The sequence below is a fragment of the Pongo abelii genome, chromosome 10, assembly GCF_028885655.2.
Source record: "Pongo abelii isolate AG06213 chromosome 10, NHGRI_mPonAbe1-v2.0_pri, whole genome shotgun sequence".
Classification (NCBI taxonomy): Eukaryota; Metazoa; Chordata; class Mammalia; order Primates; family Hominidae; genus Pongo; species Pongo abelii.
Genome location: NC_071995.2, coordinates 55,335,342 through 55,350,178, shown reverse-complemented (window position 1 = coordinate 55,350,178; position 14,837 = coordinate 55,335,342). Strand labels below are relative to the sequence as shown.

At 42.0% G+C, this 14,837-nt stretch overlaps 1 protein-coding gene and 1 non-coding gene across 11 annotated transcripts in view; one reads left to right on the top strand and one right to left on the bottom strand.

Moving 5' to 3' along the window:
* The window catches only part of R3HDM2 (R3H domain containing 2), a 179,112-nt gene that overhangs the window by 12,132 nt on the left and 152,143 nt on the right, over nucleotides 1-14,837 (top strand).
* Nucleotides 3,546-3,648, bottom strand: LOC112135913 (U6 spliceosomal RNA). The gene has a single exon (XR_002917144.1). It is a non-coding gene; the product is annotated as a U6 spliceosomal RNA (small nuclear RNA).

Sequence of the window (14,837 nt, the reverse complement as noted above, 5' to 3'; positions counted from 1 at the left end):
GATACTTATACTGGATTTAGAGTAGAGGGAGTGACACTGGTTAGGAGGCCGTTGTAGTCTGTATAAGAGACACTGAGGCCGAGCGCAGTGGCTGATGCCTGTTATCCCAGCACTTTGGGAGGCTGAGGCAGGCAGATCACCTGAGGTCAGAGTTTGAGACCAGTGTGGCCAATATGGTGAAACCCCATCTCTACCAAAAATACGCACAAAAAATTAGCTGGGCGTGGTGGTGAGTGCCTGTAATCCCAGCTACTGGGGAGGCTGAGGCAGGAGAATCACTTGAACTGGGGAGACGGAGGTTGCAGTGAGCCGAGATCGCACCACTGTACTCCAGCCTGGACGACAGAGACTCTGTTTACAGAAAAAAAAAAAAAAATATATATATAAAAGTCAGGGTAGCCTAGAGTATGCTGGGTAAAAAACAGTCTCCATATCTCAGTAGCTTGAAACAATTAGTTTCCTTTCCATTGTCACTACATGTCCATCAAAGATAGGCTAAAGACTTTTAGTTGTACAAGGACAAAGACCAACGGCAGCCCGCGCAACCACCATTGGGAATATTGCCAGTTGCTCTGCTGAAGGCGAAAGAAAGCTCTGGAGGCCTTGTCCTGTTAACTAAATGTTCTGCGCAGAAGTAATGAGAATGGAGGAGAGGAAACAGAGCTGAAAAGAGCAGATGAATGTGAGATGGTTCCAGAATTTGGAGATTGTTTAAATGTGGGAAGAAGGGAGGAATCATGGATGGATGACGCTCAGGTTTGTGTCTTGGGCGAACTGGGTGGTATTGCTTACTGAGATAAGAAAAGGGTAAGTTTGGGATTAGAGGAAATGTTGGTAGAGAGTTCACTTTTGGAAATGTCTAGCAGCTAGTTGTCTAAATGGATCTGGAGTGCTAGAGAGAGGCAGGGGTATTTAGATTTGGAAGTACTCTCCACAAGAAGGTTTAATCTGTGATAGGGAACAGGGTTACTCAGGGCAAACTTAAGAAAGTGATAGGAGAGTTGACATGGAGCCCCAGGAAATACCAGAATTTTAGGGACACACCTGGCCTGATGGCATTGGATTTTAATGTTAAGATTGACATTTTTGGGACCAAGGTAGCCTATGCCCATTCCTGACAGATAACCCAGTAATTTTTTGAGGAAAGAGCAAACATAAGCTGGTAAGCTACATTTCCCATCACGTGCTATATTCTTTAGAGAATGTTAGTTCTCACTTATTTGTGCCAGTGGAGGACTGTTATTGGTCCTTGGATGGAATGCATTATAATTCTTTGATTTTGGATATATTTGGCAAAAATTTTGACAGTGACCTGTAAGCTGCCAAGACATACAAAAAAAGAACAAATAATGTGATAATATCATGGGAGTATAGTAACAAATTATACATATTAGATCATTTAATCCTCAGAATAATAATCCTCATGGAATAGTATTGTATTATCCCCATTTCACAGTGAGGCTTGGGGAAGTTAGGTTAGATTATATGACCATCATGTGGCCAGGATATAAACCCAGTTTGATGTGGAAGTCTATTTTTTTTTTTTTTTGAAATGGAGTTTCGCCCTGTAGCCCAGGCTGGAGTGCAATGGCGGGATCTCTACTCACTGCAACATCCGGTTCCTGGGCTCAATCGATTCTCCTGCCTCAGCCTCCCAAGTAGCTGGGATTACAGGCCTAATTTTGTATTTTTAGTAGAGATGGGGTTTTACCATGTTGGTCAGGCTGGTCTCAAACTCTTGACCTAAGGTGATCCACCCACCTTGGCCTCCCAAAGTGCTGGGATTAGCTAGGCTTTTTTTGTTGTTGTTATTGTTGAGACGGAGTCACATTCTGTCGCCCAGGCTGGAGTGCGGTGGTGGGATCTCGGCTCACTGCAATCTCCGCCTCCTGGGTTCAAGCGATTCTCCTGCCTCAGCCTGCCTCAGCCTCCCGAGTGGCTGGGACTACAGGTGCCCGCTACCATGCCTGGCTAATTTGTATTTTTAGTAGAGATGGGGTTTCACCATGTTGGCCAGGCTGGTCTTGATCTCCTGACCTCATGATCTGCTCTTCTTGGCCTCCCAAAGTGCTGGGATTACAAGCGTGAGTCACCATGCCCGGCCAGCTTTTTTTTTTGGGTGGGGGGACAGAGTCTCACTCTGTTGCCCAGGGTGGAGTGCAGTGGCGCAGTCTTGGCTCACTGCAACCTCCGCCTCTCAGATAAGTGATTTTCCTGCCTCATCCTCTCGAGTAGCTGGGACTACAGGCACGTGCCACCATTGCCAGCTAATTTTTTGTATTTTTAGTAGAGACCGGGTTTCGCCTTGTTGCCCAGGCTAGTCTTGAACTCCTGGGGCTGAATCAGCCCTTCTCATCCTCCCAGTGTTAGGATTACAGGTGTGAGTCATCGTGCCTGGCCTGAAGTCTGTGCTTTTAACCCTCATCTCAAATTGCCTTTTAGGACAGGGCAAGTTTGTATTGGGCAGCCAAGTATTTTGGTTAATGTTGCTTCTTGTTCTTTTTGGCTCCAACATTTTATTTGGAAGAATTTCAAACCTATAGGAAAGGTGGAGGAATGATACAGTGGACACTGGTATGACATTTACCTGTATTTACTAATTGATAATATTTTGCCACATTTGTATGTTTGCTCTCTCCCTTCCTCTCTTTCTCTTCCTCTCTCCCTCTCACTTTTTCCCTCTCCTCTCTTTCCTCCCTCCCTACACACATAGCACACACACAGTTTTTTGTGTTACTGTATATTAGGAATTTTTATTCACATATTAGGAAATAAATTACAGACATCAGGATACCTCACTCCATAATTTCTTAAGCATGTATCACTTGAGAACAGTGGTGTTTTCCACAATACCATTATTAAGTTCACTATCACATTCAAAATATTTTACAGTGATATAATAATATTATAAACAGTCCATATTTAAATTTCTTCAGTTATCTCAATATGCTTTACAGCTTACCCCCACAATCCTGGATTCCTTCAAGGAACATGTGTTGCATTTAATCGTTGTATGTTTGCAGTCTCTTTTAACCTAGAACAGTTCTCTTCTGTTTTTTTGTTTTTCCTGTCATTAATATTTTTGAAGTGTCCAGGCCAGTTGTTTTGAAGAATGTTGTACAATTTGAATTTGTCATGATTAGATTCAAGTCAAATATACTTGTCAAGAATACTACCCAGGTGATGTTGTGTGCACATAATGTCACTTTGTCTCATTATTGATTATGTTAACTTTGATCACTTGGTTAAATTGATGTCTGCTTGGTTTAAATTGATGTCTGCTTGGTTAAATTGATGTCTGCTTGGTTAGATTGATATCTGCTAGATTTCTTCATTGTAAAGGAATCTTTCCGCTTTTTTTTTCCACCCCTGGCCTTCTGATGTTGGATCCTTTTCCTTTGGTAAAAATTAAGAAACAGCTGTGGGATACTTTTAAGATTTTGGGTCTCTTTTCCTCCACAACCTTTCACCCAGTGACATTAGCATCCATTGATGATCCTTGTCTGAATCTGTTATTATACTAGTGGTTTCTTTTTTCCTTTTTTAACAGAATGCTTCATTAATTTGCATGTTATCCTTGGTCAGGGGCCATGCTAAATCTTCTCTGTATCAGTCCAATTTTAGTATATGTGCTGTGGAAGCGAGCACCAGTGGTGCTTTGAATATGTTGATTTTCACATTCTCTCATTCCCTCTGCATTTACGGCTGGTATTGTTCTAAAGAGAAGAGCTTTTCTCCTCCGTTATGTTTTTGAGGATAACTATAGAATTGATAGTTTAAAAAAATTCAAGTTACAATCCATTACTGTTAGTATGAAAAGTACCAGTAATATTCATTATTAGAAATATAAAAATTGTCCTAAATTTGATTCGAAGGGGCTTGAGGGAGCCCCTTCAAGCTGGCTGCTTTGTCCTTTTGATATATCCCTATCATGAGGGGTTCTGCGCTCACTTTGTATTTTACTTGCCCCAGACCTGGAATCAATTGTTTCTGTAAGGAATCCTGATTCCTTGAATGGGGAATGGTTCCTATAAAGAGAAATTGCTTCTCATTCTTTTCTTTTGTGTTTTTTTTTTGATGGAATTTTGCTCTTGTCACCCAGGCTGGAGTGCAGTGGTGTGATGTCGGCTCACTGCAACCTCCGCCTACTGGGTGCAAGTGATTCTCCTGCCTCAGACTCTCAAGTAGCTGGGATTCCAGGCACTTGCTACCATGCCCAGCTAATTTTTGTATTTTTAGTAGAGACGGGGTTTTGCCATGTTGGCCAGGCTGGTCTCGAACTCCTGACCTCAGCTGAGCTGATCCATCTGCCTCGGCCTCCCTAAGTGCTGGGATTATAGGCGTAAGACACCGCACCCGGCCTGCTTCTCATTCTTAATTCTCTGTTCTTTGTTTTTTTTGTGTTTTTTTTTTTTTTTTTTTTTTTGATGGAGTCTTTCTCTTTGCCCAGGCTGGAGTGCAGTGATATGATCTCAGCTCACTGCAACTTCGCCTCCCAGGTTCAAGCGATTCTCGTGCCTCAGCCTTCCCAGTAGCTAGGATGACAGGTGCGCATCACCATGCCCGGCTAGATTAATTATTGTATTTTTAGTAGAGATGGGGTTTCACCATGTTGGCCAGGCTGGTCTCGAACTTCTGATCTCAAGTGATCAGCCCGCCTCAGCCTCCCAGAGTGCTGGGATTACAGGCATGAGCCACTGTGCCTGGCCTATTCTTTGTTATTTTTATGAGATTAGTTATTTGTAGTAAAAAAAAAGGTAGAGTGGGCCGGGCGCGGTGGCTCACGCCTGTGATCCCAGAACTCTGGGAGGCCGAGGTGGGTGGATCATTTGAGGTCAGGAGTTCAAGACCAGCCTGACCAACATGATGAAACCTGTTCTCTACTAAAAATACAAAAAAATTTAGCTGGGTATGGTGGTGCGTGCCTGTAATCTCAGCTACTCGGGAGGCTGAGGCGGGAGAATCACTTGAACTCGGGAGGCGGAGGTTGCAGTGAGCTGAGACCGCGCCACGTACTCCAGCCTGGGTGACAGAGTGAGACTCCATCTCAAAAAAAAAAAAAAAAGGATTACAGATCTAAGACTCTCTGTGTCTTCCCAGATGTGCTTGAGCAATAAAGTATCTAACCTGAGTTTTTGTTGTTGTTGTTGTTGTTTTTTCCTTGAGATGGAGTCTTGCTCTGTCACCCAGGCTGGAGTGCAGTGGCGCGATCTCGGCTCACTGCAATCTCCACCTCCTGAGTTCAAGCGATTCTCCTGCTTCAGCCTCCTGAGTAGCTGGGATTACAGATGCCCGCCACCATGCCTGGCTAATTTTTGTATTTTTAGTAGAGAAGGGGTTTCACCATGTTGGTCAGGCTGGTCTTGATCTCCTGACTTCAAGCGATCTGTCCGCCTCGGCCTCCCAAAGTGCTGGGATTACAGGCATGAGCCACTGTGCCCAGCCTGCTTTTTTTTTTTTTTTTTAAATAGAAGGTTGCACTATATTGTTCCGGCTGGTCTTGAACTCATGGGCTCAAGCGATCCTCCCACCTCAGCATCCCAAAGTGTTGGGAGTACAGACGTGAGCTACCATGCCTAGGCTTAACCTGAATTATTTCACATAATGAAGTGATTTATGAGTAGTTATGGTGACTTGCCATGGGAGATGGGATATTGCACAGAAGATTGGCATTGTATTGCTTTTTTTCACCTAATTTGGTGGTGACGTAAGTTTTCTTTTTCTTTTTCTTTCTTTTTTTTGAGACAGAGTCTCGCTCTGTTGTCCAGGCTGGAGTGTAGTGGCATGATCTTGGCTCACTGCAACCTCTGCCTTCCGGGTTCAAGCAATTCTCCTGCCTCAGCCTCCTGAGTAGCTGGACTACAGGCACATGCCACCACGCCTGGCTAATTTTTTTTTTGTATTTTTAGTAGAGGCGGGGTTTCACTGTGTTAGCCAGGATGATCTCGATCTCCTGACCTCGTGATTCGCCCACCTCGGCCTCCCAAGGTGCTGGGATTACAGGCGTGAGCCACCGCGCCCGACCTGTGACTGGCTAATTTTTTGTGTGTTTTTAGTAGAGACGGGGTTTCACCATGTTGGCCAGGCTGGTCTCAAACTCCTGACCTTGTGATCTGCCCGCCTCGGCCTCCCAAAGTGCTGGGATTACAGATGTGAGCCACTGCGCCTGGCCAAAAATACATTTTCATATCCCTCTTACGCTGAGGTAATCCAGGCTGTAGTCACTTAAGAGTTGTTTCTCTCTTTATGTCTTATGCTCTCTGAATTAAAATATTCTTAGATAGGGAATCTTCTCAACCCAGGCCTTTAATACTTTGTGGATTTTGTGTGTTTGTTTGTTTTAATTTTTTCTTTGAGACAGAATCTCACTCTGTTGCTTAGGCTGGAGTGCAGTAGTGCGATCTCGGCTCGCTGCAGCCTCCGCCTCTCAGGTTCAAGTGATTCTCCCACCTCAGCCTCCCAAGTAGCTGGGATTACAGGCATGTGCCACCATGCTTGGCTAATTTTTTTGTATTTTTAGTAGGGACAAGGTTTCGCAATGTTGGTCAGGCTAGTCTTGAACTCCTGATCTCAAGTGATTCGCCCCCCTTGGCCTCCCAAAGTGCTGGGATTACAGGCATGAGCCACCGCACCTGGCCAATACTTTGTGTCTTGAACCTGCTTCTTGCATTCATCTGCATATATATTTTACATATTGATCTGTGAATACAATCTAGAACTCATATGAAGTTAGGATGTGTATTTGTTCTCACACTGTTATAAAGAAATGCCGGAGACTGGGTAATTTATAAAGAAAAGAGGTTTAATTGACTCACAGTTTCGAATGGCTGGGCAGGCCTCAGGAAACTTAAAATTATGGTGGAAGAAAAAGCAGGCATGTCTTACGTGGCAGCAGGTGAGAGAGCATGTGAAGGAAGCAAAGGGGGAAGAGCCCCTTATAAAACCATCAGCTCTTGTGAGAACTCGCTGACTATCACAAGAACAGCATGGGGGAAACAACCCCTATGACCCAGTCCCCTCCCACCAGGTCTCTCCGTCAACACCTGGGTATTACAATTCAGGATGATATTTGGGTGGGGATACAAAGCCTAACCATATCAGGGTGTTCAATGTATTGAACGTTTCTGTTGGAGCATAGTTTTATGGTTCTTGATGAGGTCTCATGTTTTAGAAAGTCCGAAATAGGATTAGCCTTGGAATTGGGATCTGGTATATCAAAATCACTTCTTATTCAACAGCTTGAGAATGTACTGCTATGGGACTCTACATGAAACCAGACATGTCAGTCTTGTCCACAAAAATATTTTGCACTGAAGGTGAAACCCATTAAATGTATCTGCATATTCCTTTGATGTGGAAACATATAAATAAGCTGCACAGAAGGTGATGATGTGTTAGTAACATGTTCCTTTGAAATAGTTACAATTCTGCATATTAGGCCATGGCTCATGCCTGTAATCCCAACACTTTGGGAGGCTGAGGCAGGTGGATCACTTGAGGTCAGGAGTTTGAGACCAGCCTGGCGAACATGGTCTCTACTGAAAATACAGAAATTAGCTAAATGTGATGGTGGACACTTGTAATCCCAGCTACTCAGGAGGCTGAGGTAGAATTGCTTGAACCCTGGAGGTTGAGGTTGCAGACAGCCAAGATCACACCACTGCACTCTATCTAGCCTGGGCAACAGAGTGAGACGCTGTCTCAAAAAAACAAACAAAAATCCTGCATATTATTGCTATTGAGGAAGTATAAAATATTGTTTTGATGGGGGAAGGTGGTCATTTTCAGACGTTTTAGCTGGTATTTTAATTAACTTACTAACTTATCAGTTAATTGTGTGGCTTATATATTCTTTTGTTTTATGTGGATGACTGCTCTAAGATTACTTAAGAAATGAGCTGCCTGGTAACATAAATTGCAGATATTAAGATGAATTGTATGCTTTCCCATTATTTCTGTTACTTAGCCAAATTAGAACCATGTAGAGCTCTCCTGTAGAATTGAAATCCACTATTTTTTCCCTACTGTCTCTCCAAATTATACTTGATAAATAGAGTTTCTTTTTGTTTATTTAGAGACAGGGTCTTGCTGTGTCACTCAGGCTGTAATACAGTGGTGCCATCATGGCTCACCATAGCTTCAACCTCCGTGGCTCAAGCGATCCTTCTGCCTCATCCTCCCACATAGCTGAGACTACAGGCACACACACCATGCCTGGCTAATTTTTTAATTTTTCTGCAGAGGCAGGGTCTTGCCATGCTGCCCAGGCTGGTCTCAAACTCCTGGCCTCAAGCGATCTTCCTGCCTCAGCCTCTCAAAGTGTTGGAATTATAGGCGTGAACCATTGTGCCTGGCCACTAAATATACTTCTTAATAAATATACTTCTTAACACTTCACCTGGATGGATGAGGCAATACATTTGAGCTTGAGATCAGGTGAGCCTTACACTTGGGTGCTTATGGGAGAATTTTATGATGCTGGAATTGTTTTGCATGTATTGAATTCAGACTAGAGTTTATGTAGGATACTTTGAGGAGACCCTTAGTAATTCCATGTATGTTTAGCTGTCCATGAAATTTGAATTTTTTTTTTTTAAGGTTATATTACCTCCCTGGTAATGTGAAGATCTATTGATGTATTAATAGTTGGTAGAGCCTCAACACAAGAAATGGCAGATAAAAGCAATGGTTATGTTGAGTAATTCATTTAAATGAAAAATAAGTTAAAATAGAGTAAGATTGCACATACAGAGTGAATATGATATGTTTACCACCTGATTTGGTATTTGGAAAAGTAGGATCTTGTTGCTACTATAGCAAGAAATTTTAGGGACAGTAGAAAAAAATGCTAAACATTTATTAACCAACAAAAATAATTCATAAAAATGGAATGTGTGGTTATTCTGACCCTAGATTTATACAGATGGTAAATGTAAAAGAAAATTGAAAAACAAATCTACATATTCTCTCATTGATTTAAACCCATGTGCATTTTTCTTTTCTTTCCTTTCCTTCCTTCTAGATCTTCCTACATCAGTTTTAGAAGGGAGGGACGTGTTTTCTTTGGAAAAACAAGCTGTCTTCAAAGAACTTACTGAGACAAAAAAGTTATGAAGGGGGTTATTGGATAAATTTTTGTTTTCCTTTAGCTTATTTCTATTCATAAAGAATATTTATTTTTATAATTGGAGGAATAAACCAATTATCTTAACACTTTTTACAAAAGGGATAAAGGGGCTATATGTCATCTCTGAAGCTTGTATGTACTCCAGTAGACCAGGTGGTCTTAATTGGTCTTCAATTAGGTAGTGATTTCTTTTTTTCCTGGGTTTTGTGACTTTTCCTTTGGGTAGGCTCTCTGTGTATTACAGCCAAATTTTTTTTTCTTTTTTTTTTTTTGCCCCACCTCTCAGCTGTAGTTTTTATTAAATAACTTCACTCTACTTTATCAGTTAGGTAACAGAACTTCTATTTAAATCTAGTAGTATATAATTCTCTTTCTGTGACAGAGTATAAATATGCTCATTTGAACTCTGGGAGAAGGAAAGCTGGTGCGTATTAGCTTGCCTTAAGTGGCTAGAGACTGTTTTGGTGTGATCTGTGTAAAATTTGAAGAAGATAATATTGTATGTTTTACTAGAGTAAAAACTTAATTTTAGTGCAAAGTGGCTATTGGGGTGATAAGGAAGAATATTGTATTTTTCCATAGGTCCCAAGGTTTTTTGAGACAACTTGAGTGTCAGATAAGGTACTTGGGATCATTAGGAGGCTTAATAATCATTTTAGGGTTTGTGTGTATTAAAGAACCTTACTGACTGGCTAGCTGTAGAGGAAAAAAGTGAACAATTAATGAGCAGGATATAATGGATTAGATCCTGTGATGGAAACAGTATGCAGTATAATTAAGTCAATTGCTCAGTACAAACAGATACAAAATAAGAGAGAAGTCAATATAGAAGGGCATCATGGAAGAAGTAGAAATTGAACTAGGCTTTAAAGATTAGTATACAAAATTCATTTCGATCATCATCTTTTTTTTTTCAAGCCAAACTCATCCTTTTAATCAGTAATCCACTCCTGAGGTTACTAGCCCACTCCCTTGATAATAGCATTAATCCCCTCATGAGGGTGGAACTCTCATGGATCATCATATTTCAAATATATATATATTTCTTTTTTGAGATTTGCTCTTTTATGAAACATTTTACTATGGAAAATTTCATATGTATTCAAAAGCAACAAGAGTGGTATAAGGAATGTCCATATGCAGTTATCTGCTCCTGATTAATTTTGTTTCATCTATATTCCTAGTACCTCCCTTATTGTTTTGTTTTTGTTTTTAAATAGGGATAGGGTTTAACCATGTTGCCCAGGCTGGTCTCGAACTCCTGAGCTTAAGCAGTCCGCCTGTCTTGGCCTCTCAAAGTGCTGGGGTTACAGACAGGAATCACCAAGCTCGGCCCCTTGATTATTTTGAAGCAAATCCTTGATATATTATTTCGCCTATAAATATATCAGCATGTATCTAAAAAAATAAGGACTTGGGGGTGCGGTGGCCCATGCCTATAATCCTGGCACTTTGGGAGTCCGAAGTGGGAGGATCACTTGAGGTCAGGAGTTCAAGACCAGCTTGAGCAATACAGTGAGACCCCATCTCTACAAAGACTTTAAAAATTAGGCCAGGCATGGTGGCTTACACCTGTAATGCCAGCACTTTGGGAGGCCGAGGTAGGAGGATCATTTGAGGTTAGGAGTTCGAGATCAGCCTGACCAACATGGTGAAACCCTGTTTCTACCTAAAGTAATAAAAACTAGCTGGGCGTGGTGGCAAACGCCTGTAATTTCAGCTACTCGGGAGGCTGAGGCAGGAGAATGGCTTGAACGTGGGAGGTGGAGGTTGCAGTTAGCTGAGTTTGCGCCACTGCACTCCAACCTGGGCAACAGAGTGAGACTCCACCATCAGAAAAACAAAAAATTAGCTGGATGTGGTGGCACGCACCTGTAGTCCCCAGCTATGTGGGAGGCTGAGCTGAGACGATTGTTTGAGCCCAGCAGTTTCAGGCTGTAGTGAGCCGTGATTTTACAACTGCACTCTAGCCTGGGTAACAGGGCGAGACCCTTTTCTCTAAAAAAGAAAACAAAAAAACACGCCAAAAATAAGGACTTTAAAAAACCAATTGCCTGTTTAAAATAATGATTCCAGGCTGGGTGTGGTGGCTCATGCCTGTAATCCCAGTACTTTGGGAGGCCGAGGCGGGTGGATCACGAGGTCAGGAGTTCAAGACCAGCCTGGCCAAGATGGTGAAACCCCGTCTCTACTAAAAACACAAAAAATTAGCTGGGCGTGGTGGCAGACACCTGTAATTCCAGCTACTCAGGAGGCTGAGGCAGGAGAATTGCTTGAACCCAGAGGGCGGAGGTTGCAGTGAGCTGAAATTGTGCCACTGCACTCCAGCCTGGGCAGCAGAGTGAGACTCTGTCTCAAAAAAGAAAAAAAGAAAAAGAATTCCTTAATATTAAATATCTGGTGTTCATATTTCACTGATTGTATCATGATTTTTTTAGTAGCTTATATGTTTAAAATAGGATCCAAATAAAGTCTGTTGTAGTTGGTCAGTGCATGTTTAACGTCTTTTAATTTTTTTTTTTTTTTTTTTTCTTGAGAAGGAGTCTTGCTCTGTTGCCCAAGCTGGAGTGCAGTGGTGAGATCTTGGCTAACTGCAACCTCCACATCCCGGGTTCAAGCGATTTTCCTGTCTCAGCTTCCCAGGTAGCTGGGATTACACATGCCCGTCACCATGCCCAGCTAATTTTTGTGTTTTTAGTAAAGATGGGGTTTCAACATGTTGGCCAGGCTGGTCTCGAAATTCTGACCTCAAGCGATCCACCCGCCTTGGCCTCCCAAAGTGCTGGGATTACAGGCCACCATGCCCACCGTAACATCTCTTTTTCTAAAAGACTTTCCGTCACTTATTTTCCTTTGTAGTTTATATATTAAAGAAACTGGGTCATCTGTCCAGTAGAGTTTCCTGCAGTTAGCTGGATTAATTGATTGACATTATTGTGGTGTCATTTAACATGTTCTCTGTCTCCCATATTTTCTTCAAATTGGTAGTTATATCTAGATGATCAGGTTGAGATTCAATATTTTTGGTTAGCATGCTTTATGCAGTGTTGTATACTTCCATCAAGGGCATGTGATGTCTATTAATCTCCTTTTTATGATGTCAGCAGCTGTTGATAATCATTGCCTAGATCCCTTACTTCATTGAACTTCATTAGAAATTATAAATGGTAATACTCAAATTCTATCATTTCTTAATTTTTTTTAGCTGCAGTACTTTTTATAAAAGATACTCCCCTCATCGCTTATTTGGTTACTGAGGTACAATTTGTATAGGACAGAAAAGACAAATGCCTAAATCTTTTAATTAACAGTTATACCATTTTCAAAATAATTAGTTTGTTTATTAACATTTTCTAAAGTTGACTAATGAGTTTTTAAAAAATAGTCATTATGGACTCTTCAATATATTTAATGTGTTTAAGCCAATTTCAGTTTTTTTTTTTTTTTTTTTTTGAGACGGAGTTTTGCTCTTGTTGCCCAGGCTGGAGCGCAGTGGTGCGATCTCGGCTCACTGCAACCGCCACCTCCTGGGTTCAGGCGATTCTCCTGCCTCAGTCTCCTGAGTAGCTGGGATTACAGGCGCCTGCCACCACACCTGGCTAATTTTGTATTTTTAGTAGAGATGGGGTTTCACCATGTCGGTCAGGCTGGTTTTGAACTCCCGACCTCAGGTGATCCGCCTGCGTTGGCCTCCCAAAATGCTGGGATTACAGGCATGAGCCACTGCGCCTGGCCAATTTCAGTTTTATCCTTATTAATGTCTCATTGTCTCATCTTTGGCAAATGGGAACCTCTTCAAGTTGGCTCCTATGTCCTTTGGATGTGATCCTGTTAGTTTTTGATAGCTTCCTTTTCTGGTCTGACAAGATGACCAAAGATCATCTTTTACATTTTCATTTCTGAACATGGATCAGACATTGCCCCCCAAATCCTGGTTCCTTTTATGGAGAAATGATGTTTAGAGATCACAATCTGGGTGCAAAAGGTATTCATTTGCTTAGTGTGTTGGTCATTGTTTCTTGGAGTTTTCTATAGGAAATAAGGTATTTTTTGTTTGTTTTTAAAGAAAGTATATCCTAAGTTCATGTCAGTATTTCCAATTCAACATTTGGACTGTAGGTTGGCCTGTCTTCTTTTTTTGAGACACTCTCACTCTGTCACCCAGGCCATAGTGCAGTGGTGTGATCATAGCTCACTGCAGTCTTGATCTTCCAGGCTTAAGCCATCTTCCTGCCTCAGCCTCCCCAGTAGCTGGGACTACAGCACACACCACTATGCCTAGCTAATTTTTGTTATTTTTAGTAGAGACAAGGTCTCACTATGTTGCCCAGGCTGGTCTTGAACTCCTGATCTCAGCTTCAGTCTTGGCCTCCTAAAGTTCTGAGATTACAGGCATGAGCCACTGCACCCGGCCAGTAGGTTTTCCTTTAACATCTTCAATCATATAGAAATTTGCATTTTTCAAATTAGAAAAGTAATATGTACTCATTATGAGAAATTTAAATGATTTTAAAGTATAAAAGCCAGCCTAGTCAACATAGTGAGACCTGCATCTCTACAAAAAATTTTTTAAATTACTTGAGTGTGCTGTGACACATACCTGTAGTCCTAGCTGCTTGGGAGGCTGAGGTGGGAAGATTACTCGAGCCCAGGAGGTTGAGGTTACAGTGAGCTATGATCATGTCACTGTACTCTAGCTGGGGTAACAGAGTGAGACACTGTCTTGAAAAAAGAGAAAGAAAGGAAAAAAGTATATAACGTAAAAGATGAAAATTCTGACCCTACCCCAGAATCACTAGTTAACCTACTTAACGATTCAAAGGTTTCATAGTGGGTGGGTATCTTTGTCTCATATTAATTATAGATATCTTGTTTAAAATTTTTATTTTTTTGTAAAATCTGTATTTTACAAATACAGATGGGATCTCATTATGTTTTTCAAGCTGGTATTGAACTGCATTCAAGTGATCCTCTGGCCTCAGCCTCAAAGTACGGGGATTACAGGTGTGAGCCAGCATGCCTGGCCTAGATACCTTGTTTTGTTTGTTTGTTTGTTTTTGTTTTGAGACAGAGTCTCGCTCTGTTGCCAGGCTGGAGTGCAGTGGCGACATCTCGGCTCACTCTAACCTCCACCTCCTGGGTTCAAGCAGTTCTGTTTCAGCCTCTTGAGTAGCTGGGACTACAGGCGCATGCCACCATGCCTATTTAATTTTTTTTTTATTTTATTTTTAATAGAGACGAGGTTTCACCATGTTGGCCAGGATGGTCTCAATCTCTTGACCTCGTGATCTGCCCTCCTCGGCCTCCCAAAGTGCTGGGATTACAGGCGTGAGCCACCGTGCCTGGCTAGATACCTTGTTTAGGTAGCACTGAACCTATAGTTAAAAATTAGGAATGGATGGCCAGGCGTGGTGGCTCACGCCTGTAATCCTAGCACTTTGGGAGGCCGAGGCGGGCGGATCACCTGAGGTTGGGAGTTCGAGACCAGCCTGACCAACATGGAGAAACCCCATCTCTACTAAAAATACAAAATTAGCCGGGCGTTGTGGTGCATGTCTGTAATCCCAGCTACTCGGGAGGATGAGGCAGGAGAATCGCTTGAACCCGGAAGGCAGAGGTTGTGGTGAGCCAAGATTGCGCCATTACACTCCAGCCTGGGCAACAAGAGTGAAACTCCATCTCAAAAAAAAAAGAAAAAAATTAGGAATGG